Source organism: Caloenas nicobarica, chromosome 6, assembly GCF_036013445.1.
Source record: "Caloenas nicobarica isolate bCalNic1 chromosome 6, bCalNic1.hap1, whole genome shotgun sequence".
Taxonomy (NCBI): Eukaryota; Metazoa; Chordata; class Aves; order Columbiformes; family Columbidae; genus Caloenas; species Caloenas nicobarica.
In genome coordinates, this window is record NC_088250.1 from 41,035,909 (window position 1) to 41,059,999 (window position 24,091).

A 24,091-nucleotide genomic window follows, 5' to 3' on the forward strand; every position below is an offset into this window, starting at 1 on the left:
GCTGCTCCTCAGCCCATACTTGGGGGCTGGTGCCGGAGCGGGGTGAAGCCAGGTCACCCCAACCTCACGGTGCTCCTTCCCCTTCCCTCCAGCATCGCTCGCTGCTTGAGCAGCTGAACCATCACAAAAGGGTTTGCGAGCGATATAAAAACAATTGTGTTCTGCTTTTGTCCAGCTGCAAAGTGGCAGAGTCTCATCTGTCATCTAATGGCTCGTTTTTATCTGAATGCCAGTGGCACTTCCACTCCTGTGGTACAAAGAACGATTGAAACAGGTTAAAAAAAGATAGAAAATCGCCATCTGCATGCCTCAGTGGCACCATGGCAACAATTTCCTAGTTGCAATTAGGTAGATTCAGGAGACAATAAGGGTTTATCATTTTAAAGGGGGTAAATAAAGACTAATAGTCACCTTTGTGATAATGCTTCCCCTTAAGTATTCCATTTTTGCTGGACTAATATTAATGATTTGTATTTAGGAACGTGTTGTCTTGCACGTTGGTGGTTTTTATTCAGCTACTCATCTTTTACGTTTTTCGGCATCTGGTCCGTGTTATTTGTTAAGCAGAATCTCAGAAGATATATACCCAAAGCCACCTGGTCTACTCGAGTGCTAAAGCACCGGCCCGTGCGCGAACGTCAGAAGCTGTGTGTGAAATACGTGAAGTCAACAGCATATGTCAATATTAATGGTCATTTCTCCTGATCATTTCAGAGAAGCCTCTGTTCTACCTACTGAGCTGGACAGATGTGATTGTCACAAGAACTACACCTGGGAATTGAGAAAAAAAAGCACCCAAAGATCCAAGTATGCTTTTAAATCCTGTATCCCACAGTTCACAGTGCCTTGAACTTTCTGAAGTTCACCCTTTTTGAAATAGCTCCTCTGCTAATACCAGGATGCTCATTTCACTAAGTCTTCTTAACATAAATATTGCAGAAACTACCTGATATTTTTTGGCAATGAACTATTTATAACAGATAGCTAACAGTGCAGTCCTCGCAAACTGTGATGCTTGATTAAAAGGCTCGGTGTCATCAAAATGAGAGAAGTGGATGTGCAAAGGGTTGTTAAGTCCTACAGAGAACAATCAAAGAGGCAAGTGATGATCCCTCAATTAGCTGCAGGGTTAACTTCTGATGAAAATGAGGCATCCAAAAATGCCTCAGACTGTGTTTGACAAGGCAAATTGCTCAGCGCTTTTGTGCTCTACGTAGTTCTTAGTTTGCTAAACTGCAGAGATGGTGCACATATGCTGGATTTTTAAAATCAGAGAGTATAGGTTCTGGTTTTTGTTTATGCTGTTGTATCACAAGGAATGATGGAGAAGAGCCTGGAGAACAGGAGCTGAGGGGAGACCTTCTGCTCTCTGACCCGCCTGAAAGGAGCTGGGAGCCAGGGGGGGTCGGGCTCTGCTCCCCAGGAACAAGCGCCAGGACCAGAGGAAACGGCCTCAAGTTGCGCCAGGGGAGGTTGAGGTTGGATCTGGGGAACAATTTCTTCCCCAAAGGGCTGTGGGGCATTGGAACAGGCTGCCCAGGGCAGTGCTGGAGTCACCATCCCTGGAGGGGCTGGACAGACGGACAGGAGGTTCTCAGGACATGGGGCAGTGCCAGGGCTGGGGAACGGTTGGACTCGATGATCATGAGGGTCTCTTTCAACCAAAATTGTCTTTGATCTATGATTTTTCTATGAATATAGAACACGATCCTTAAATACCAAATACTCATCACGGAAAATAACAATTATAATTTTTCTCCCACCTCCAGATCTGGGGACAGACGGCAGAGAGGGCTGGGTGCGCTCGTTTGCTGGAGGTACATTCCATGCGGGTTTTGTCCATTCAGATACCAGCCCCAGATAGGCACAGCGGGGATCTCATCACTCAAAACTCAGGAAAAGATGCCGTCCCGATCCCGTGGAGGATGAGCGGTAAATATAGAAAGCAAAACAAATGGGAGCAGCCGGTGGCCGGGCAGAGGTGAGGAGCAGCAGCTGTGGGCAGGGACCTGCTGAAGGACACAGCAGCATTCCCTGTGTCATCTGTCGAGGGACATCTTCAGTATTCACATCGTGTTTACACCCATTTTAAGACATAGCATTGCAGTTTAGGCTTGGCTGATAACACGGGTGCTAGGCTTAGTGCATCTCCCCCAAATGTCCTAGGAATAGTGTTATACTGACTTGCTGGCACTGCCAAAATGCAACGGGTGACAGCAGGAGATCCCTGTGGGATGATTACACTGTGTCTTAATAAACTGGCTGCACGAGGAAACATTAATGTCTAGCTTGGATGGCTGTGTCTAACATGGGAATCCAAATGTACCCTGAGAAAACGACTGTGAGTGTGGTCAGGATTGATCGGTACCACAACTGGACTGGTAGCAGCTCCAGCCTAACCCGCTGGAAATTCAGGGATTGCTTGGGAAAACAAACCAACAAAAACCACACACAAAACCACAAACAAACAACAAAAAAGCCAACAACCAAAACCAAATAAACACCAAAAAACCCCAAACCAAAACAGCAAAAAACACCACCCCCCCACCAAACCCTACCACCACCACCAAAACTTGGGAAATTCCTGGAAACAGAAAGAAAACTTACAGCCGTTGAAACATCTGGGAATTTTGCTGTTCGTTCATTCAATTGGCATGAGGGTGCTGCCCATGATACTTTACTGAGCACCTTAAAAATACTTCCCAGGGTTTGCTGAGTAGAACTGTAGTTTTGTTTAATTGCCTGGCTGCTGCTCATGCACAATACTTGCATTTTAAAGCAAGTTCCAAAAGGGTTCCCGTTAATAGCCCTCGGACTTGTTTAGTATGTACAGCAAGTTTGTGGGCTGTGGAGAACATAAAGGATCCAAAGTAAATCTCACTTTATAGGTAGATGATGAATATCTTAATGCCTTCATAATTCACTGTAACTATAGCAAATAGTTAGAACAACCCAGTTGTTCCTGGGTAAAAACTACTCCTAGGAGAGATCACCATCAAAAGTTGTTTATTCCTTTGCTTCATATACACAATAATGTAAGGTAACATAATAATAACCAGACTTTCTCACTTATTCTCTGTTCCTGTAAATACCAGGAGGAAACAATGAAGATTTATTATCGAGGAACTTCACAATCAGGCTTGGCTGCAATCTTTGGCAAAAGAAACCCACATCTGCGTCTTTTAGTTTTATCTATCTCTATTACAAGGTCCCTAAAATTTAATTATTCTTATAAAATTTGCTGTTAATCTTCATGGAATCTCTTCAGTAGAATTAAAAAAAAAAAGAAATTAAAAGGCCACAAGTAAAACACCATCAGTTTATACAATTGTATAATAAAACATACAATATATTTGTAGGTAACAGAAGAAAACTAAAAGGAGAAAATGACAGAAGTAAAAAGACTCATGGCAAAGTTTGATGTGCTGTCCCCCTAAAATGCAGTTTCTTTAAATGAAATAGCTAGTCACTAGTAAAAGCAGAGCTTTGATTTTATCTATGTATTGCTGAATTTTGATTCCAAATTAGCAAAATACCCCCTTAACGATTCAAGTGAGTTACTTGGAGATGGGGCTCATTCTGCCATCCCTGTGGGCATTTCCTGCACTTCTCATACTGTCCAATTTAATAACCTGGGCTGATATTAAAATGGTGTCTTAAACATTGATGAAGGTGGAGGGAAGTGACCTTTTTTAATTAGGCATCAGAAACAAACTGCATCAGACTTTTTGATATGAAAAGTAAAGACTTTTCCGGGGCAAATGCTGCCAATGATTTTTTCACACCTACATTTCTCAGTGACAATCACTTGCTGGGTTTCAGCTATCTCAGGATTCAACCCATAAACAGAATTTTTGGTGGAAATGAATAATTTTTAAATGAGAATGGATTTTATACTTCCTCACAGGCTTGTTTCCTAACAAACAAAATTTAACTGTCGTTACAATTACTGAAGGCATAAAGTTGATTACATTTCAAAGTTTCCTAGGTGGTTTCTGTTGCCTCTTTGGCTGCCGGTGCTTGCGGACTATGTCTGCAGAGCTTGGAGCTGGGCTGGAGACCTTGCAGAAGACCAGGAACCACCTGTAAAAACAACTGATGGCAACAGGAAAATCTGTTTTGGATCATTTGGGTCCACGTTTCGCTGGTTCTGCCATCCTTGCGTGTCAGAGTAGCTCGGTGCACAGGGATGAGTAAGGATTTGGAAGCAGGATCCTGTAGAAGAGCTCAGCCCATCACCTTTCTTACAAAACATTTTGCATGGAGAGATTTATTTTCTGTTCCCTCCTTGCATTTTTTTTCCTTTTCATCTTCTTCCGAGCTGTCGGGAAGACCCTCTGTGTGATGTTCCCAGGACAAGTAGATCAATAGCATCTTGTCATCTCTCTTATCACAATGGATGGGCTGGAGAATTTTTGCTCACGCTGTTCTTGAACCTGTTGGCGATTCAGTCAGAGCTGCACACGGTTATCGGAACAAATGTAAAGATAATCCGGTTGCTGATGAATATCCCTCAGAAAGTGGTTTATCTACAAATTAGGAGCCTATGGTACAAAGTGAGAGCACTCTCCCTGTCAAATCTGGGCTTTATTTGAAGATTATGTGAAGAATAAAACAGATTCTCCATGGCCTGTGTTTAACAGTTCACATGTGGGGCAGCCGAGCAGAGCAGTGCTGTGGGTCACAGCATTCATCACTGGGCATCATTTATCACTGAATCGTGTCCTCATTTAAACCACGAACAGCAATTCACATCTTCAAGGACAATTGTGATGTTGGGGATGAGTTTCTTGTCACTTTTCTCGTTTTCGTGTCAAAGTGGTCAGAAGACACGGCGAGCCAGAGCATCTGGTGCTTCCTCTGCTCTTGCTGCGTATTCAGCCTCCGCTCTCACTCCCACTCGAGGACGAACACACATTCAGAGCCATACTCCAAGCTCATGTCAGCCACGCTATCAGCTTTACGAGCAAGGAAATTAATTATCATGGTGTCAGGTGTCAGTTTTATTAGGTAGGACTTGCCCGCTGTATAAACAGGCGAAGAACCTGGGCTCGCCGCAGCCCTGCGCAGTACCGAGCACCGGCGGGGTGAGCTCATGGTCGCTCTCCTGCAGCTGCTCCATCATCAGCACCAGCATCAGAGGGAATCCTGAGGGGGATATAAAATATCGTATATGGAGAGCTCATTATTGGGAGCACTTTAATGCTGCTTCTTATTGCAATAGCAAGAAAGCAAAAAAAAGGTCCACGATGTGACCTCTTTTTTTGTCTTTGGCTCTTCCACGCTGAGTTTAAATTCTTCCCTGATTATAAACTCTTGGAATGAGATCCAGAAAGTGCAATTTGGCTAGAGTGTATGCAGCTGAATCCAGGAGTGTGATCCAAGAAATGTGGCTGATGGTGCGTAGATGCCATAAGCAAGTTTCTGAAAAACACGTCTGTAAGGGCTTTGCTGGTGTCCCACTGCTCACTTTTTCTCTCCTTGGTCGTTTTCCTTCTTTCTCTATGACAAGTTTGTACGTGCTTATCTCCTCCCATGTCTCCTGCACGTGTTGCGTGGTGGTGGCAGAACAAATCATCACCAGATGTGCAGCATCTGCAGCGGCCAAGGACTTGCTTTGACCGGGCAGAGATTTCAGCTTCTGCCAGATGTTGGTGCCACCACACGTTAGAGAGAAACCGATGTGGTGCTGGCAGCTGCCTGCCCTTCGCTGAGATGCAGATCGAGGTCTGGGGGCCGTGTCTGGCAGAAGATGGGGTTTGGGTCCCTTTGTCTGCATCCCAACTTTGGAGGAGCACTAAGGGAAAGAACATCCTGGACAATATTTCCTTTCTGATTAGTGCTGGGAGATTAATTGAACATGAAGTGTTCACAGCTGTCTGGGGGGCCAGGCTGCCTCCTCCGCGCTCCCCAGATCCCCAGCCCTGAGACTTAGTGCCGAAAATCCTGCCTGTGACAGGGAACTGCCTTCACAAGTATTGCCACGGTCTGTGGGAATCTTAATTTCACTCTGAATGAAAAAAAACCCAGCATTACTTTTCTGTGCGGAGTCAGCTTAGCTCCTGTTGGGAGAGGAAAGAGCATCGAGCATAACACATCCCACTCAGAAAGCAGAGAAATCCAAAAAGACACTGCTCCTTGTGCCACGGCTAACCTGCCTTCAAATGCAAATTCTCTGATGATATGATAATAATATGATAATAATATGATAACAGCATTTTCTTTCATCTATTCCCAGAGCATTTAATGCACGTCTTCAGCCATCTCCCACAAGACTTGGTGTGCTCTGCCTGCATTTCCAGGGCAAAAAGAAACAACGAAATAATAAAATCAAAGATACTATAAAACCAACACAAAACAAAGGGAGAAGTATAATTCTCACTGCAAGAGGAGCCTGCTTCCCAATCCACTGTCTGCCTCTGCTTTTCTCCTCCTGCCATTTCTCGTTGCCCACAGAAGGGCACGATCCTGCTCAATCCGGTGTCTGGATTTGAAGAGCTGCATCAAAAACTAGAAACTTGAAAAAGTGACAGAACGAATATTTCAGGCCACTCTCTGTTGGCTGCCTGATTCAATTAGTGTTTGGCTGTGAAAATACCTGATCGTAGGCAGGCTATTTGTCTGCCATGAAATTGTCTAAGTGCTTGCCCTGCTTTCACAGCCATTCCCACTCGGAGCACCATTCTCATTCTGTTTTATTATTTGTGGGACTAATGTGTTCCCGTGTGCCTTTATTCAGCCTGGCTCTTACTTACACTGCCAGCTGACTCCATGGTGAAAACAAATGCTTAATTTTAGACATGTGTTTGTACCTTTAAAGAGTTTCAGCTTTGTAATGAATGACTTAATATACAGTTACATTTATATACGTTTTTATGAGAGTACAATATATACACACGATATATGTAAACATGATATGATATACAATATTGCATTAATGTGACAGTTTGGATTAAGTTCTCCCTTCAGGTGGGAAAACTTAAATGTCTTTGTAATCAATGGATGTCTAATAACAGCCTGCGTTAAATTAATGTTACTGTTTGGATCAGCTCACGACTACTTATTTTCCATCTGTAGTCGTTTTCACTGCTGGCTCTTAATGAGCTATTTGGTTTGGGTTACTTTTTGACTTCTTTCACACCCAATTGGAAAGCCTTGAATGTATCGACATCACTACAGAAAAAAGCCATTATTTTCCATTAGTTATTAACGCCGTCGGGATTTGACACTGCCCTGTAGTTCTGCCTGCCTGTGTTTCCTGAGGACTGTCTCTGTGGGCTTTGGGCTATGAAATACGAATTACTAGTCTTGATCAAAGTCCAACCCAGTTCCTAATGAATTATTGAGTTCTTGGGAAAGCTGTGGGCTGCTTACAGGCACAGGGAACTTGAAATCTGAGACAAAACTTAACAAAAGGGCCTGAAATGACTTTCAAGTTTGGTATTCTGAATATTTTGAGTTCTCATTTTAGTAGCAGAGAGCATAGCTTTGGATTATTGATTCATTTTTCTTTTTTTTTTTCTTTCTTGCAGCTCTCATACTAAATCGAAAGAATAAAATCTGGAGAGCTGTCTTGGCATCTAGCAGAGACCTGAATGCTGCAGAAACTCTTTGAATAATGTATTGCTGCTTTCCTAACTGATGTCCTTAATATCAACTTCCCTACTCTCAAGCACGTTAGAGCGACTCTTTTTAAATATTATATTTCAAGACTGAGTATATTAGGGCACAATATCCTGGCTGGGAGTCAGAAGATGCTTTCAGCGGCCCCATTGAGTCTCTGCAGCATCTTGGAACGGCTGCTTGACCTCCCTTCATGTAACAACACCGAGATACCCCGTGCGGCGATTTGGGACCCTGAGACGAGAAGGGTTAAGTGTCAATATTAACCTTTCAATAGCCAATGCTGTTGGTTTTAATGTTTTTCTTGTGTATGGGGCAGTATTTTCTAAGAACTGAACTTTTTTTTTGAACGGTATGTCACAGCGTGGGTGGTTATCAGTGTACCCATGAGCTAATTTAGGGAAATTTGGGGTATGAGCATATTTCTGCAGCCCTACCATGTGCAGATGTCCCACTGCAGCCAGAGTTCTCACTAACAGTCTTTTCACATTTCACAACTTTCACTAGACATACTAACAAGCCTTCCTTCTAAAGGTTGTATTTTACTATAATGTGGGAATCATCTCTGCTTTGTTTGCTTCCATATGTTCCCGATAATATGATACGTATTAATATTCAGTGCTCTATAATGCTGTATATAACCTTGTATCCTCATGGTCTCTTGGTGACAGGCAGCTGTTACAGTTAAGTTATTCACATCTCCTTCTTGTAAACAATAAAGAAATAAAATAATATCAAATAACTGTTGTGCTGCTGTGTGTTGGGATGCCAGCTCACACCAGCCAGGAATACCTTCTTGGGAAAGTAACCCTGGGGTAGAGGGTTTTTTTACTTTGAGGACTTCCAACTCTGGGGTTGTTTATATTAATAGTTGAGTCTAAATCACTTTAACATCTGCTCAGGCACGAGTTGACCCTCCTGTGTGTGAAGTTGATGCTGAGTGAAGATTTAGCCAGGCTTGTTGGTACGTATTACCAGCTAGAACGATCTGCTCCAATTTAGTTTTCTAGGTGTCACTTCAAAAATCCCATGTCGCTTTAGAAATGGAGACAACTTCATCTGTTCTGGCTTCTGCAGGGAGCTGCGGTCCCACTCTGCTTAATAAAGTTAGTTTTCATACGGCTTTTCTCTTGGGCTTCCACCTTCAGCTCCTGTCTCCTACAGAATAGGCAATGTATATAAATGTGAAGCTTCCAAAGCAGCAGGAGGGCAGGGAGCTATTAAGGAGTTATTTTAACAACCCTTCTGTTGTTTTCTGTCGAACTTACTGTTTCTAGTCAGTTTACCCTATCTTTTAGATCCTAACTCTACCAAAAATGTCTAATGTTTTTAATTCTCAGTGTGCCTCACCTCAATATCCCGTAGCCAGGTTCCACAGAGGGAGACCAGTCTGTTCATCCTGCCATTCGTTCTTCAGACCCTGCTAACACACAAGAGCCTGGAGATCTTCAGGAGTTTAAATCTGCCCTCTTTAGTGACAAATGATTTATAAAGCACTGTGTGTGTGGAGAACTTTCGAAAAACAGTTCATCCATTGTCTTAAAAAGTGGGCAGCCTCTGGGTCTGACTTTATGAGTTCTTCACGCATGTACACAACTCCTCAATAAACTAAATAAACTAAATAAAATAAAAGCTGAAGTCAGTGTGACCTGCACTTAAATAACCAGATTGTGCCTCGTATAATGGGCCCTCAAAAGACAAACTGTGATTCTTCGTCCCCTGTGGCAAGCTTAGCCCTCAAGACTAATGGAACAAGTACAGATATGCACTTAGTGTCAATAATTTATTTGTTCATTGGTGCATGCAAACTTGGTCCTGGGTCTTATTTGAAATGATGTTTAATTAAGTGACAGCCATTCTTTTGAGGAGCAGGTGTTGCAAATGCTTCTGCCAGAGCATTGCAACTTCAGTTACCAGGGCCTGGGGTGGTTCCTGCTCCTTTGGTACAGGGCTTTCCATAAAGGATCGGATAATTTGACCAAAACTATGCAAAATCCCACTGATTTTGACTGAAATCCCACCTCATTGACTGCAAGACTGAGGACTTCAGTCTGGGATGTTACCCAATGACTTGAGGGTGAGAGTTTTTTCTTCCCTTGGTTGTAATGTCTTTCTTCAGTGGGTGACCAGCATGGCGCAGCAAGTCAGCTTTGTCTTCAATATACCTGTTTGAAGGTTATATTGAAATTTTGCTGTTGTACAAGCAAGAACACTGTAATGCTAATAGAGGTTTACTCTATGTTGAGTGCATGAATCCCATGGCATTTACAACATCTGCCACCACATGTGCTAGAGTGAGCTCTGGATGGACACATAATACCAAGGGGAATATGCCCAAAAGAAAAGAAATGAAGAAGAAAGCCGCAAACTGAGCTGACCCAGTGCATTATAGGGACATTCAGAGATTTAACAACGTTTAGCACGCAGAGATTTTCATGTTTGGGTTGTCAAGCAAAAATAAAGAGTTGAAAACCTGACATGTATGATAATTCTGTGATCGCAGCCTCCCATCTTCTTGCTTGCAGGGACCATTTCTCTCCTCCTGGTGCAGCAAGGTGCCGATTCCAGCAAGGGGATCCAGGGGAATTCAGCGCCGAGGCCTCTCTCAGTGCGCGCTGAGCCATCTCCAAAGGGGGTTTAGCATCTGGGCACTGGGAAGGGACACACCATGGGACCAGCCAGCTCTTTCCAGCCCATCACCAGTCACTCTGCAGATGGGTTTGGACGAGGAATTTAGACCAGCAGCCAAGAGCGTTGGAGACAAGTAGTCAGAGAGGAATCAAGAGAGAAAGGCTGCTCTTCTTAATGAGTGCAATAAACCAATAAAAGCGCAATTATGCAGTAAAACTATTGCCATTTTGGGTTTGGAAGGTAATGTACTAGGCAATCGTACTCCTTTTAGCCTGCGTTTTCAGGCATCTTTTAGCCTCTGACATTATAATTACGTACTACTATCTCATTCCTGCATCTCTTCGTTTTTATGGGTACCGAAGCATTACATCAGAACGATGTCAGATCCCAAAATTCTATACACTCACATGGGTCCTTAACTTTGTTTTGCTTTGCCAGTTTGTGAACACGCCTTGAAATATCATCCATCCATCTGTCACATTTGCCAAGTAATGCTGATAGCATGGAGAGAAATAATTACAGCCAAAGTGCAAGGTGTATTCCCAATGCTGAACTCAGGGTATCCCTTTCTCTTGCATATGGAATTTAGAAATTGTGCACGAAATATTTTTTATCAGCTTCTTCCATACCTCATATTAATAGCATAATTTTATAGATGTTGTAAATTATGGTTTCAGTTTGATTTTGAAAAATGTCCTAATTCCTGTGGGTGAATTGCCACTCGATAACTAGAAATACAGTCAAACTCAGAATAGCCTGCTTTACTGGTGTTTGGAGTCTTTTTGGCAAATACTATTAATATCTCTCCTCCCTTTGCCTCCCTGGTTTTCATCAGTAAATTTGGGAATCACTTTGATGGTGGACTGCTACAACAGAAGGATTAAAATATACGCATGCTGTTTGTGTGCATTTATATGTAACTCATTTTAATACAACCCCCTGGCTTTTGGGCAGTTATTTCTTATTTGCCATTACATCTTATGGTTGTGAAGTTTTTATGCTGTGTTAGACTCAGCCGAGCGAAGGGATTTCTGCTTTGGAATGGTCTAAAGCAATCGCCTGGGAGTTTGACCCAACTTCTTCCCTCTGTGCTAAAACCAAGCATTACTATTTCAATTCAAAATTTTAACTTGAAGCCATATCTACTTGACAATATATCACCAGAGGAAAGTCCGACTTAAACTGTAGCTTTTGGATCGTTCTTGCAATGGTATAATAATAATCTTCTGTCCTTTAGCAAAGCACCATCCTTCAATTTTTAATTGACTCAGATCTTATTCTTAATAGTGGTTCATCTTGAGTGCTGGGATGTAGTCACTGCTCTTCTAAAGGTTAATATAAATCCATAATGAACGGTACAGATTAAACACTGGTGACATTCTGTTTTCCCATCTTGTATAGATAAAATATTTACACTTTAAGGGAGATCAATTTAGAAAGCAGGTGCAGCTTTGATGTTTACATCTTTTAATCACCAGCCTTAATTAACAAGTTGTTTGCTAATGATTAATCACCTGCACAAATACCATGTGGATTTGTCAATTTTGAAGTTAGAGGCATCTTGGATGCTGGGTTTTTTCCCCTTAAGATGAAAAATGACATAAGATGATGATGATGGTCGCATCCTTTTGAGTGCTTGAGCTAGGAAGGTGCAGGACCAGATTTTATCCAAATCCTAAGCAGGAAAGCCAGCCCTGGGCTGAGTGGTGAAAAGTCTCTTTTGCAGAAACACAGATGTTGTCTATCAGGCTTTGGTAATTGCAATAATGTTCTTAATATCATCCTGCCCAGACCCAGCTTCACAGAGAGGAGGCTGGGGGTGATCATTACCTACACCTGCTAGTAGCTCCTCTCCCTATAAGTGAGGCTGGTTATGGTGTGAGATATTTGCTGGGTGTGGAGGAGGCTGGTGTGCTGGCTTTCAGAAATCAGCCCTGCTGCAGGCACAGGTCAGTTTTGCTCCTGTCTTTGTGGGAGTTTGGGGAATGGTGATGTCTGGATACAGAAAATTATAAAGTTAGATTATGATCCGGCTTGGAGGAGAAAATTAGACAACAGGGTGGAAAGAACTCATTAGGAGCGTAAGGGAGAGGAAAAAAAATGTGTTAGCACTTAAGCTTTTGAGATATGCCCAATTTATTCTATTATTAGGCACTGTTTTCATAAATAATGCTGCCCTGTGACTCCCTCTTGTCGTTTCTGAGTTCTTAATCCCTGGTTTTGAAGGTATGATCATAAGAATCAGAATTGTATTTATAGTTTGAGGTAGGCTGTTATTCTTCTTTAAGCTAGTTTGGTATGAATTTGGTGACTTTTTCTGCCTCTGGGAGTTTCTTCTGCCTTCAGTATTGTTGTGGTTTTGCTGTACAGAACTAAACCCCTTACGCACGAAACAAGATTGTGTTGGTGACTTCAAAGCTGCTGGAAGCAGAAAAATCAGAACCAATTGCCATAAAAACAGGGGGTTATAATTTTTTTTCTGGTGTGTGGCATCCCTGGTAGGGAATGGGGACCTCTCTTTCACAGAGCAAAACCTGCAAACTTCCTGTCAAATACAAATTTCTGGGCCACTCATTAAAGATAAACTCTCTGCTTGTAACGATTTATTGTTGTTGTGCAATATCCTGCCTTCTGGTAGCAAAGGCAGAGGTTGGAAATGGTCTCTTCTACAGCGGAGTCATTAAGTTTTAATTCACTATGCCATGTTATGAAGTACTCTGTGGTTTCATTTTTTTCATATGAAGGTTTTGACAGTGATGAAGTGGAAAAGCCTGTGTACTCCTTGATGGGCTTCGTGGATGCTTCATGTAAAGCTCATATGCTCTTAATGGCCCGATTATTTCCAACAGTCTGTTAATTCACCTTATAACTCGATAGTGAATCGTATAGCTGACCTCTTATGTGATGAGGAGATGTAGAGATGATTTGTACCTATTCTGCTGTTTTATTACTATGCCTCCCGTGGAATGAATTATAATGCCCAATCGTTGAGAAAAATAAGATTCAAGGGAGGTTTTGTGCAACGGGTGCAATATTTCATAAAATGTAATTAGGGGATATTTAGAAGAACAAGACACCTTAATAACTGTCCTCAGTAGAAGTGAACGTATCTGGATCCCTTTGAAGTGAGGAATCGATGGCTCTGCGGTACAGTTCTCCCATCGATCGGTACCTCGTCCCCGCGGAGACCAGAGCTCGGCATTTGACCTCGTGCAGCACAGGCATGAAACCCGAACCTGGCGCGCGAGGGGCTCCTGAGCTCCGTCCATCTAGAGCTGCCAGAATAAGAGCTGCTGCTTCATCAAACAGGCTTTTATTTGCTCGTTTGATGGACTGAGAGCAGCTGAACTTGTGAACAATTGAAGGATTACTGGAAGTGTGATGTTTAAGAGTTAACCCTTCCCTGGAGACAAAATGCTGAACTAACACTGACGTGGGTGTATGTGTGGTGGGTGAGCTGGTTAATTTTTCATTATTTTGTTACCTAATACATATCTTGGCTAACTACATCTAATCCTGTCTTTCCGGACTCATAAAAAATAATCACTGATGGTGTTTCTGCATTATGAGCTTAGGGAATTAAATGTTGTCTACCCAACACCTGGCACTACCAAGTGTTATTTCCAGCATGCAACTACAAATTTATGTTTAAGAAATGCAGTTTGCAGCCTGATACTGGCTTCCTGCCCTGGGTGCAGGAGTGAGTGGATTACAAGTGGTCTTAAACCCAATGTTGCAAATATTTTTTTCTTTTATGCCACAGTGAGGAGTATTTCTGTGTATTAGTAGGGATAAATTATATATGCTTGATGAAATAATGCTGCTAACCTGAAACCTTAAGTATTTAGGAGGTAACTTTCTGCAGTGAGCAAGAGGTTTAGGTGCTTGGAGAATGTTACCCAGCTGGGTCATATCTGCAAATACCACTTGGTGTGTCCTCCTAGAAACATTTAGGCAAGAAAAAAAACCTGATGTTTTCTCTTGTGCAACCTCAGTTTGGTGAGAGGAGCGACCGCAAACCCAAACCATTCTCTGTTTTCTACCTTGTGTGGCTGATAATAAGCTGTTTAAGAATGTTGTGAGTCAGAGCAGACACAGAGGCTCTTGGTTATGGTGCAATGAGGAGGTGGAAGATGGCTCTGAAGGTAGGACATAAGACATGAACGCATGTCTGTGCCATCATCCTCCCTGCACCTCTGCTCCCAAACTGCCCCTTCCAAAGCAAAGCTCTGGTTCCTTGCTCCAGCGTGGAGCCGGTCACAGCCCACAGTCCCTTATTTGAGGTAAAGGGATGCGGCATGGTGACGTAAACAACATCTGGAGTTAAACTGGAAAATGTCTTGGTGCTACGTGTCTGTTCCCTGTGAGCTTTACAGTGACCCCTGCAGTAAAGGACAGACTGAAATGAGTGAGGAAAGTGCTAATCCTGGGATTGAAGGCTTAGTTTTAACCAGGCTGGCTCAATTGCCCAAGGGAAGATGCAGGTCCTGATAGCTCCAACTGAGGGACTAAAGCCCCGGTTATCCGCAGGGGAAGGGATTGGTTTCGGAGCATTTTCTTAGTTGAATTGAAACAGTCCCTGCAGCTTTGTGGCTGAGACGGTCAGGTGCACAAAAGGGATAAAATCCTTCATGCAACCTACAATTCCCAGCATTTAGCAGCAGCTCTCTGCTATTGTGAGCAGTATTATTCCATGTTGATGCTGGGATTTCTGTGCATGAGGATTTGGTCTGTTTTAAGAGGTCACACATGAATATTAAAATTATTTGGTTAACAGCAAAGATACACATGGCATTTACAATGTGCTCCTTAATTTCCTGTATGATTTCTTTCTACTCATTTGCAGTAACTGAAAGATTGATTCATAGCAATTAAGTGTAGCTTATAATGAAAGTATATACTTTTAAAATACATATCAAAGTTTTCAGTGAAGGTATGCTTCAAGATGGATCTCTTGATTCAGAGTTTCTCTTTATTTCTGCTTTTTAACTGTGTCTTTCCACTGCTGACTTTCTTCACGAACTGCTACACCTCTGTAATAAGCTGAGCCTGTAAAACGAGATTTGATGTTCCAAAAGATAAAACTGGAGGCTAATTGGGTACACATTTCTCCAAAGTGAGGTGTCCTCATGCGAGACAGTTCACTAGGGAGTAGGAAAAATCTTTGGGAAGTATACTAAGTTGTCATGAAAAACAGAAACCTTATATCCGAGTGTGCTGCCAATTTATATTTACAGGAATATTATTTAAATAATACTGTGCCCAAATAATAGGCTTTTTAGCATGTTTTATTAGGTAGCAATTTAATTGCAGCAGGTAGATACATTTCTGGCTGGCAAAAATGATTTTTCCCATTCTGTAAGGCTTGTCTAAATCTTCATGTCTCCTCCTCCTCCATACTTGGGAGAGATTGAGGTGTGTCAAAGATTCCTACCCCAGAATAGTAAATAGAGACATGCAGAGGTAGCAAATGCTTTGGCTGGTGGTGAGGGCACTTGCTTCAATCAGCAGCTTGAACTTCCAGTCAAGATAAGCTCTCTTCTACAAAGACTTGTGCGGTATTTCGCATTTCTCTAACCAAATGCATAGATGTATATTATAAAATTCTGGACACAGCTACAACGCTCCAGTGCACTTCTTGGGCATTGGGTACATGTGAATAACTTGTGCCACTTTGTTTATTCATTACAACCAACTGGGAGACCAGAGGCTGCAGACAGGACTGTGCTGCGTTGCTGCTCCTCTTTGTGCCGAGCAAACCATCTTCTGAGATTTCCTCATGTTTGTCTTGAATTCTGGCAAAGCGTAGATGCTACCCCGATGTCATGTGTGAGCCATCTGCAGGTTGCAAACAGCCTCTGAAATCTGCTCCACAAACATCACATCTGGTGACTTCATTTCAGTTGGTGGGTTGTTCTTCCTGCCCCTAACAGTAATACTGGTGTGATTATATTTTTGCAATTTCTACCCAGGGAGGAGGACTCGGGCTTTGTTTGAACAATGCTTATTAAAAAAAAAGTCTCCAACATTTATGTAGCTCCTTTTTATGACGAGGAAAGAGTAATCTTGATTCTGTTAGATTCCCCAGACCTCTATGTACTGTCAGCCTACAGATAAAATGATATTTATATGACTGATCTGAAGCTCTTGCTGCTCTTGGGCACTTCCCATCAATGCACTGTAAGTTCAGTGCCCGGGGTGCAGAACTAAGATCTGTAGTAACCAGCTGTGATACTGCAGGCAGTGGTGCCTTCAGATGGAGAATGAAGAGGAGCAGCAGACCAAGGCTTTGACTGGAACCAGGGTTTCATGCAAATGTCCCTCAGAACCAAGGACCTACTTGTACCTTTGTGACATGGAAGAAACATTAGAAATCTCCAGGCAAGATGATGGGAAATGTTTCTGTGAATCTTTAATGTTTGGTTTAGTGTCTACACATCGTAATAATTGAGGTGCTTTAGGAATGTTAAGCACTACAGCACCTTAATGAGGAAGAATACTTCAAAGCAAGTGGCCATCTCCAGAGTTAATTGGCATTTCTTATCCCAAGTGTATTTTAACCATTATTCCCTTATCAGCAGTATGTGGAAGAACATTGTAATCTATATTTTGCAGATTTTTTTCCCTTAAATTTAGGGATTCTGTGAGGGAGAATGCAGATAATTCAATGCATAATGGTGAAATACCGTAAGAGGCTGTGCGCGATGAGGTGGTGGGTTGTACATGGTGAAACTGGAGGGATTTTCCATGACAAATCACATCAACATCAGAGCTCAGAAAGGAACAAGCTTTGCTTTTGCCTTCAGCAGCACAACCTGTTCTTGTGGGGTGTTCAAAAAGGGGATCCTTTCCCTGCAGGTGAGTGTTTGCTATTCCCAGGTGGTCCATGGCAAATCAGTAATAGTGAGATGAAAATGCAGAAGCAGATTTGGATCAGAGGGATCTTGGGAGAATTTCTGAGAAGCATCTTCTTGGTTGCTTTCTGAACGTTTGAGTTGTGTGTGAGGGTGCAGTGCTCCTGTGCTTCTGCAGACCCAGCACTGCCTCTCTAGGGAAAAACGAGAATATGGAAATTGGAAGGAAAGCTTGTAATATTTGTTTTGATCGACATGTTTGATACACTTCAGAAATACGGAGGCGGGAGGGGAAGAGATGACTAGTATATTTGCATTATCCTACAAAGATGTTAAATGAACTTCTATGCAGCCTGTATGGGGAAAGGAATAGAGGGGAAACTGTTTATTAATTAAAGCAAAATATTGTAAAACCTCCTTACTACAAAGTTGTACTGAAAACTTGACTAATATATGAGCACTTCATAGATATGTATGACAATTGGTTGTTTTCTAGATACTATCTTGAATAAAGACAACATAATGGAAGCTAAAATACAGAGGGAAAACAGCCTTGTGTAAATTCCTGTCTTATTTTTCATTTGTTGCTTGGGAGGACAGCATAGGCAGATTATCGTGTTAATGGCATTTGGATAACTTATTTCCAATTGGGACAGAATCCCCTTAAAATTGCTGGGAGTCTTTCCATTCACTTCATGACTTTTTTCACTCAGCCAGCACTCTTCACTGCTATTACTGTTTATTACTAATTATTATTGTGTAGTATGCCCCTGGGCCTGCTATCCAAGTTATTCTAATGTCCGTGTTGTTTTCTGTAAAACCAGCTTTCCCCTTTTTAATATCCAGCTGCTGTGCTTGACTCCAGTCTGCTGTGGCAAGCCACCTCATGTCACTTACTTGTGCTAAATGTCTCTGCTTTGAGTTGACGAGGTGAGATGAGACTTATTTTTGCTTTTGCCTTGTGTTGGGGAAGCTGCAGAGAACCAGCGGGTAGGCTGCAGTGGGCAACTGCTCATCACTGGGTATGTTCACTGCTGGAGATGTGGCATTTGTATGAGCTTCCTATTTAAAAAATTCCATGTTTGCTTCAATGGGTGATGCTTCTTACTGTCAGAAACATAAATGTCAAGTGAGCGTGTTCTGACAGAACTCTTTGAAAACGAACTTAAGGGGATGTTTGTGTTGGTCTTGATGGAAAATGTTTAAAACCTGCAAGGATCTTAAAAGGCAGAGAGCTCTTGAGATGCCTTTCTCCCTGAATAAATCTGTGATTTCAGGCCTGTGGATGATGAGCTGATGGGCATAAAACTCTGCCTGGTGTTCTGCTGTTGTCATAAACCCTCCAGCTCAATGGCCAGTGGTGCTGGGGGTGTCTCCCTTCTGCCCTTTTCAGGTCGTGCTCAACTCCTGCAGACGTCTCATCCATCTTGGGCTCTCTCCTTAGATGAATGTCCCAGAAGTAACGTGGTGGGGAATGACAGTGACTGGAAGTATCAGAAGACACATGGTGTGAACTGTGGAGTCGTCATATGCAGGGACAGGAGTTGGACTCGATGGTCCTTGTGGGCCCCTTCCAACTCAGGGCATTCTATGAAGAACACATGGCAGTGCCAAATAATGCACTTTATGGCGCTCTTTCCTAGTCTAGGAAAAGCTTTTCTTCTGGGCAGGCCATTGTGGGGGGTGAATTGTTAATTGCTATTCTCTTCTGCTCCATCCAAATCACTGACTTCTACTTACTTTCTCACTTTCCAAGGAAAGCTGGTATTGCTAACATTTGAGCCACTTATGTGGACTTCATCATTTAAGATACTCTCTTAGGTTGTGCTGACCCTTGTGGTATAAATGGTTATGCCCATTTTGATCTAGCGAAATCTAGTTATTTTCCACTATCTCCCTCAGAAAATGAACTCTGAGCATTTATCTTTGCTATGCCTGTGACTTCAACCAACCATATTTCAAAAACACGAAACAGAAGAAAAGAATGATGGGTGGGAGCAGGTGGCAAGAGCTGTGAAGTGTGTTAAAGGGTCTGAAGAGTGTTTTGTGCCCACAGGTGAGGGTAAAATGTGGCTTTGGCTGAAGGACAGTGATGCAGTTTCATAGTGACTACCTAGGTTTAAAAATCTTTTCCTGTAAGAATGAAAATAAAACTTAAGTGCCTTAAAAAATTGTCAGATGTCATTCTTTCTCAGAGACTGGGTTTATCTTTAGAACAGGGCTGCTTATAAGTTATGCCCAAGAGATCAGGAATATTCCTATCAGAACCCATAGAGATCTGCAAATGTCTCACTTGTGGCAAAAGAAGCGTCAAAAATGGGTAATTCACGAGGGAAGCTGAGAGGATGCCAGGAGACTGTTTGTGTGTGTGTGCACAGAGACTAAATTCTGGCCAGGAATGTTCTGGAAGAGGCACTGGTGAGCTGTGGCGTGCTTGGCAAGACCCCACCAAGAGTGCAACAATCATATGTGTCTTTCCTGCTGACTCCGATTTATTGCTTATTTTTAATTTCACTGGTGTGCTACCCAAGGTATTTCAATAAACTTCAAAGTGGGGTTGACTCCATTGATGGTCTATTGCTTGTTTTTAATTTCACTGGTGTGCTACCCAAGGTATTTCAATAATCTTCAAAGAGGGTTTTGTAGCTTCTTTGGGACTTTGCTGGCTGGTGGCTCAGCAAAATGGGCACTTTGAGTCCTTCAGTGCCAGCAAAGATCCCTGCAACCCCCCGGGGAAGGGCTTTGGCTTAACACATAGGTTGCTGCACCAAATGAGACACAAACATGGCAAAACAGATGAACAGAGGGCACAAAAGACAAAATCCATCTGAGAAATGTCAGGCACGTAACAAAGGCGAGGGAAAGCTGAAGAGCTGTGTTATTTCTAAAACACAGCTATAAGTGACCTTTAAATGTTCATAGCAGTCCTACAAAAAGCAAGAGGGAGGCAAGAAAGGTTTTGTTTGTTTAGCTAACCTGAGGTCGCAGAGGACAGCAAAAATGGACTTGTGCAAAATGAAAGATCCTGCTTATAGGCAAAAGTTAAAAAAAAGAAATTGGTCACAGGGGTTTTGCACTGTAACATTTCATTTAGTCCACTATATTAGAGGTTGTTGCTTGGTTGCAAGCAAAAAGGACTAAGTGCATCAGAGAAAATATCAGGTCCTGAGGATGAGTTTCTCCGGAGTAAAACCGGGGTATGCCAAATACTGTATCATCTATATATTTGACCCTGCTTGAGTTATCTCAAGTTACTTTTTTATCATGTTGGTATGTAGGCAGTGAAGCCTCTGCCTTCACTTGCTTTGGTTTCAAGCATTAACTCTCACCTGCTGTGAGCCAAATTGTTTAATGTATCCATGTAAAATTTCCAGCCATTAATAGACTCAATTCAGATGTTCAGTGCAACTCATACCCACCATTATATCATAAGTGAATTTACAGTGGTTTCTGAGGCCTGAGTGTCTTGCCCAGAGTCTTTTTGTACTAGTTCTGGCCGAGTTGGGCTGAAATCAAGGTTTTAGGGACCCCTTGCTTTGCTTTCAGCCTTTGGAGTGCCAGGGTTGGTGTGAACACTTCTCCTTCTGGTTAGCCAGGGAAACTGGGACTCAAAGAGATTACTATTAGAATACCAGCAAGGTAAGACAAGACTCTGACATACCCTGGGGTTACCCAAGCCCTGCCTAGAAAAGCCCAGTGAAGCAGCTAATGCTGACTATGGTGTGAAGCTGGTTATTTAGGCAGTAATAACGAAAATATCCAGAGAGCCTGGTGCTCCCTTCAGCTTTCTGTGGTGCAAGCAGAAGGAGGAGGTGACAAGTTGGAGCCACATATGTGCCGATAAAAAGGCATTAGAAATTGCTTGTCTTGTTCACTTAAACCTTTTGTTGCTGAACTGTCAACTGCTGCATCCTGGAAGGCCAGGAGTTGGAGAAACGTGCTTGAACATAGTATCAGCAATTAGTAAAATTGTCGTTTATTGCTTGCAATACAATCATCTCCAGAGAAATACATATAAATACTTACGACAGTGTGGTCCCTGACAATGAAGTATGTGGAGAGAAAATCTGTCCTCTTTCAGGGATCCAGTTAAGTGACTGCAAAGCAATGATGGTTTGTGTGTTTCTCTGTCAAAACCTCATGCTGATGTTGAGATTCCTTTTTTTCTGCATTACTCGTGGTGTGGGCTGTTGTGGGGGCTTGATGAGCACAAGTGGACTCATTAATAATGTCATCCCAGAGACAGGGTGCCACTGCAGCCTCTATTTTTAGCAATATGAAATGCAATGAGCAGGGGTTGTGTTGCTTACAGTACTATTGTTAAACAAAATATGCTTCGGGATTTTTGAGGCTAATATTTGCTTGGGGAAAAAAAAATCATTAGGTTTCTCTTGTAAAGATGAATGTGTAGTTTTGAGGAACTGTATCTCTGTCCCAGAATAGTTAGCAGCTGCTGTAATAATTCTTCTTGGGTTATAACAAAAGTGACAGGCTTTCTGGGGTTTGTTTTGGTAGGAGTCCAAAAAAAGAAAGAAAATTGGGCTTCGGGCATCAAATTCATCACTGGGGCTGGAAAGGAAGGGAAATCAGTGCAGCCGTGAAACTTTGCTCCACTGAACAGCAGGAGAAAGTGTGAAAACTGCAGGTCCTGCTTCTGCCAAAAGGGAAAATGAGTCCATGGATGTGGCTGCTGGTGGGTCAGAAAAACATCCTGGGCTGGTCTCATCTTTTAAAGATGCTGTTTTGGAATAGCTACAGATCGAAGTGTGCTCCTCTGTGTTGTTTTCACATCAGTCTCATTCTTCTGTGCTGTTTTCCTGAAATTGTAAAGCAGAAGATCTCTGTTTTTAGAGTGAAGCAGTGGGTGGGAATGGTTTCAGCCTCCTTAAAGCTTGTTCTGTCTATAGGGCTGATGTCCCTTGTGCTAGATTAGTGTTCTTGTTCTTCAGATTTCATAGGTGTCTATCACTGTAGAACAATACATAAATATCTCCCATACCTGAACAAAATAAATTGCATTTTTTTCCACCTAGAAATAGCCTAACTGGAAGAAATGGAGCACAAAATACTGCACAGCAGGTGGCAATGGTGAAGTGATAAAAAAGAAACAGAAAATAACCAAGTAGCTTCTTTAGTTGCCTTTTTATTTTTTTCTTTCCCAGAGGGGAGAATGATTCACAAAGTAATTTGAGATGGATGCTTTGAGCCTTAGCAGTGTCAATTTTCCATGACTGAGGGGACATGATGCTTAATCTACCTACTCGGTCTATGCGGGTAACAAGCATCTTTTATTTTTATATTTTAATGAGCACATATAAGTCATACCAGGTTCCCAGACAAGCCTAAATCATAAGAATAGTTCCAGAAGCCTTGTTTCCTCCTCTAAACTCTCTGCTCAGAACTAAAGAGGGACAGCAGTAAAGATGGGAGCAAAATGGGGTAGGAGGCAACCTATGGATGCTTTATATCCTTATAATAAACTAAATCTTGTAATTAGCTATCTTCTAGCTAGACTCCTTTGCCCAATTTTTCTGCTGTGCAGCTTTTGGATGTGTCCTCTCTGCGGTGTCCCTTTGAGGACCATGGGGAAACACATAATAAACATCTGGATGTAGGCGAGGAAGATGAGGTTACTCTTCTGGCAACAAAAACTTCTGGGATGGAGTACAAATGTTGGGAAGCGAATTGATCCTTGCAGAAATTAATCCTAAAAATAATAATAAATAGTAAATTAATCTAAAAGTAGGCTCTACGTGATGTAATTTGGCTTTGACTCTGAGTTTCATGAATGAACGGCTTTAGCCAAAGCCTGCTGAGTTCTCAAATGTGGGTAACTTTGCATGTGACTTCTTTAGGATTCCCCTGAAGTCCTGGGTATTAACAGCTGTAAGGAAGATGTTACTGGATGAGAGGAACTGTTGCTTTTCACTCTTATGCAATAACCAAAGTTTTGTGTAATATCAAAAGTTATGAATCAACTGGTCTTTATTATTCACTATCTGCTGGTGCTTTTGTACCTGGAGAGGCCCAAGGATACGTGGACCATGGAAGCTGCCTGTGCACTGGATGCAGCTTTCCCTGGTGATCTTGGAGGAAAGCTGCATTTTTTTTTTTTTCCATTCCCTCTGCATGTTTCTGATCCAGGACTAGGCAGCACTCTTACATCTTCTCCAAACCCATTTGGCACTTATTTGGAGTAATAAAACCGAATCTGAATCAAAAGAAAGAGTGAACAATGACAAGAATAGCCTGCATTGATGTTAGACCAGAGCCAGTCATAGGAGTTCTGGCTGAAAGAGGTTTTTATTAGAACTTGGTTAGTTGACATAAAAATGCTGGAGGAGTGTCTTGGTTTTGACGTCCCTGGTGGGAGCGAGTCTGGCCGTGGAGCACCTGGGGCGTTGGGGGCTGGCAGGGAAAATCGTCTCTGGAAAACACCAGAAACAAGACGACTTAGGGAAATTTCCTTTGGCACAGTGTGTGTGTGTGTTATGGCAGTTACAGGATGATGTGTTGCGTGCTTCATGCACTTTGAGAAGGATTTTCTTAGTCATCTGACTATATATGCACCTGTTAGAATCTTTTCACAGTTTTATATTTGATTATCTCTAATGACAGTAAGTTTCTCAAGTTAATTGAATTCTTAAGCAGTTTATCTTTTTGTTTTTCCCAGGGAAAACATCTCATGCATTCCCCTGAAGATGCCAAACTTTGAAATGTATTTGAGTCTAATGTGGAATTTGTTTTATGAAACAGAAGATGCTTACAGATGCATGGCTTATTCTTGGCATTTAGTTTTCATCTTTCATTTTGAGCATGAGGGCAGAGAGCTGAGTAGTCCAAATATTTCAGATAAGCCCTCTGGTACCCAGATGAGCTCAATGTGGGGGTGTGGATGCTGGGGGACGGATCAAACCTCATGACGCCCCAGGGATCTGTGCTGCTCTACAAGTTGGCTTTGAGGCAGAGGGTCCTGCAAGGAT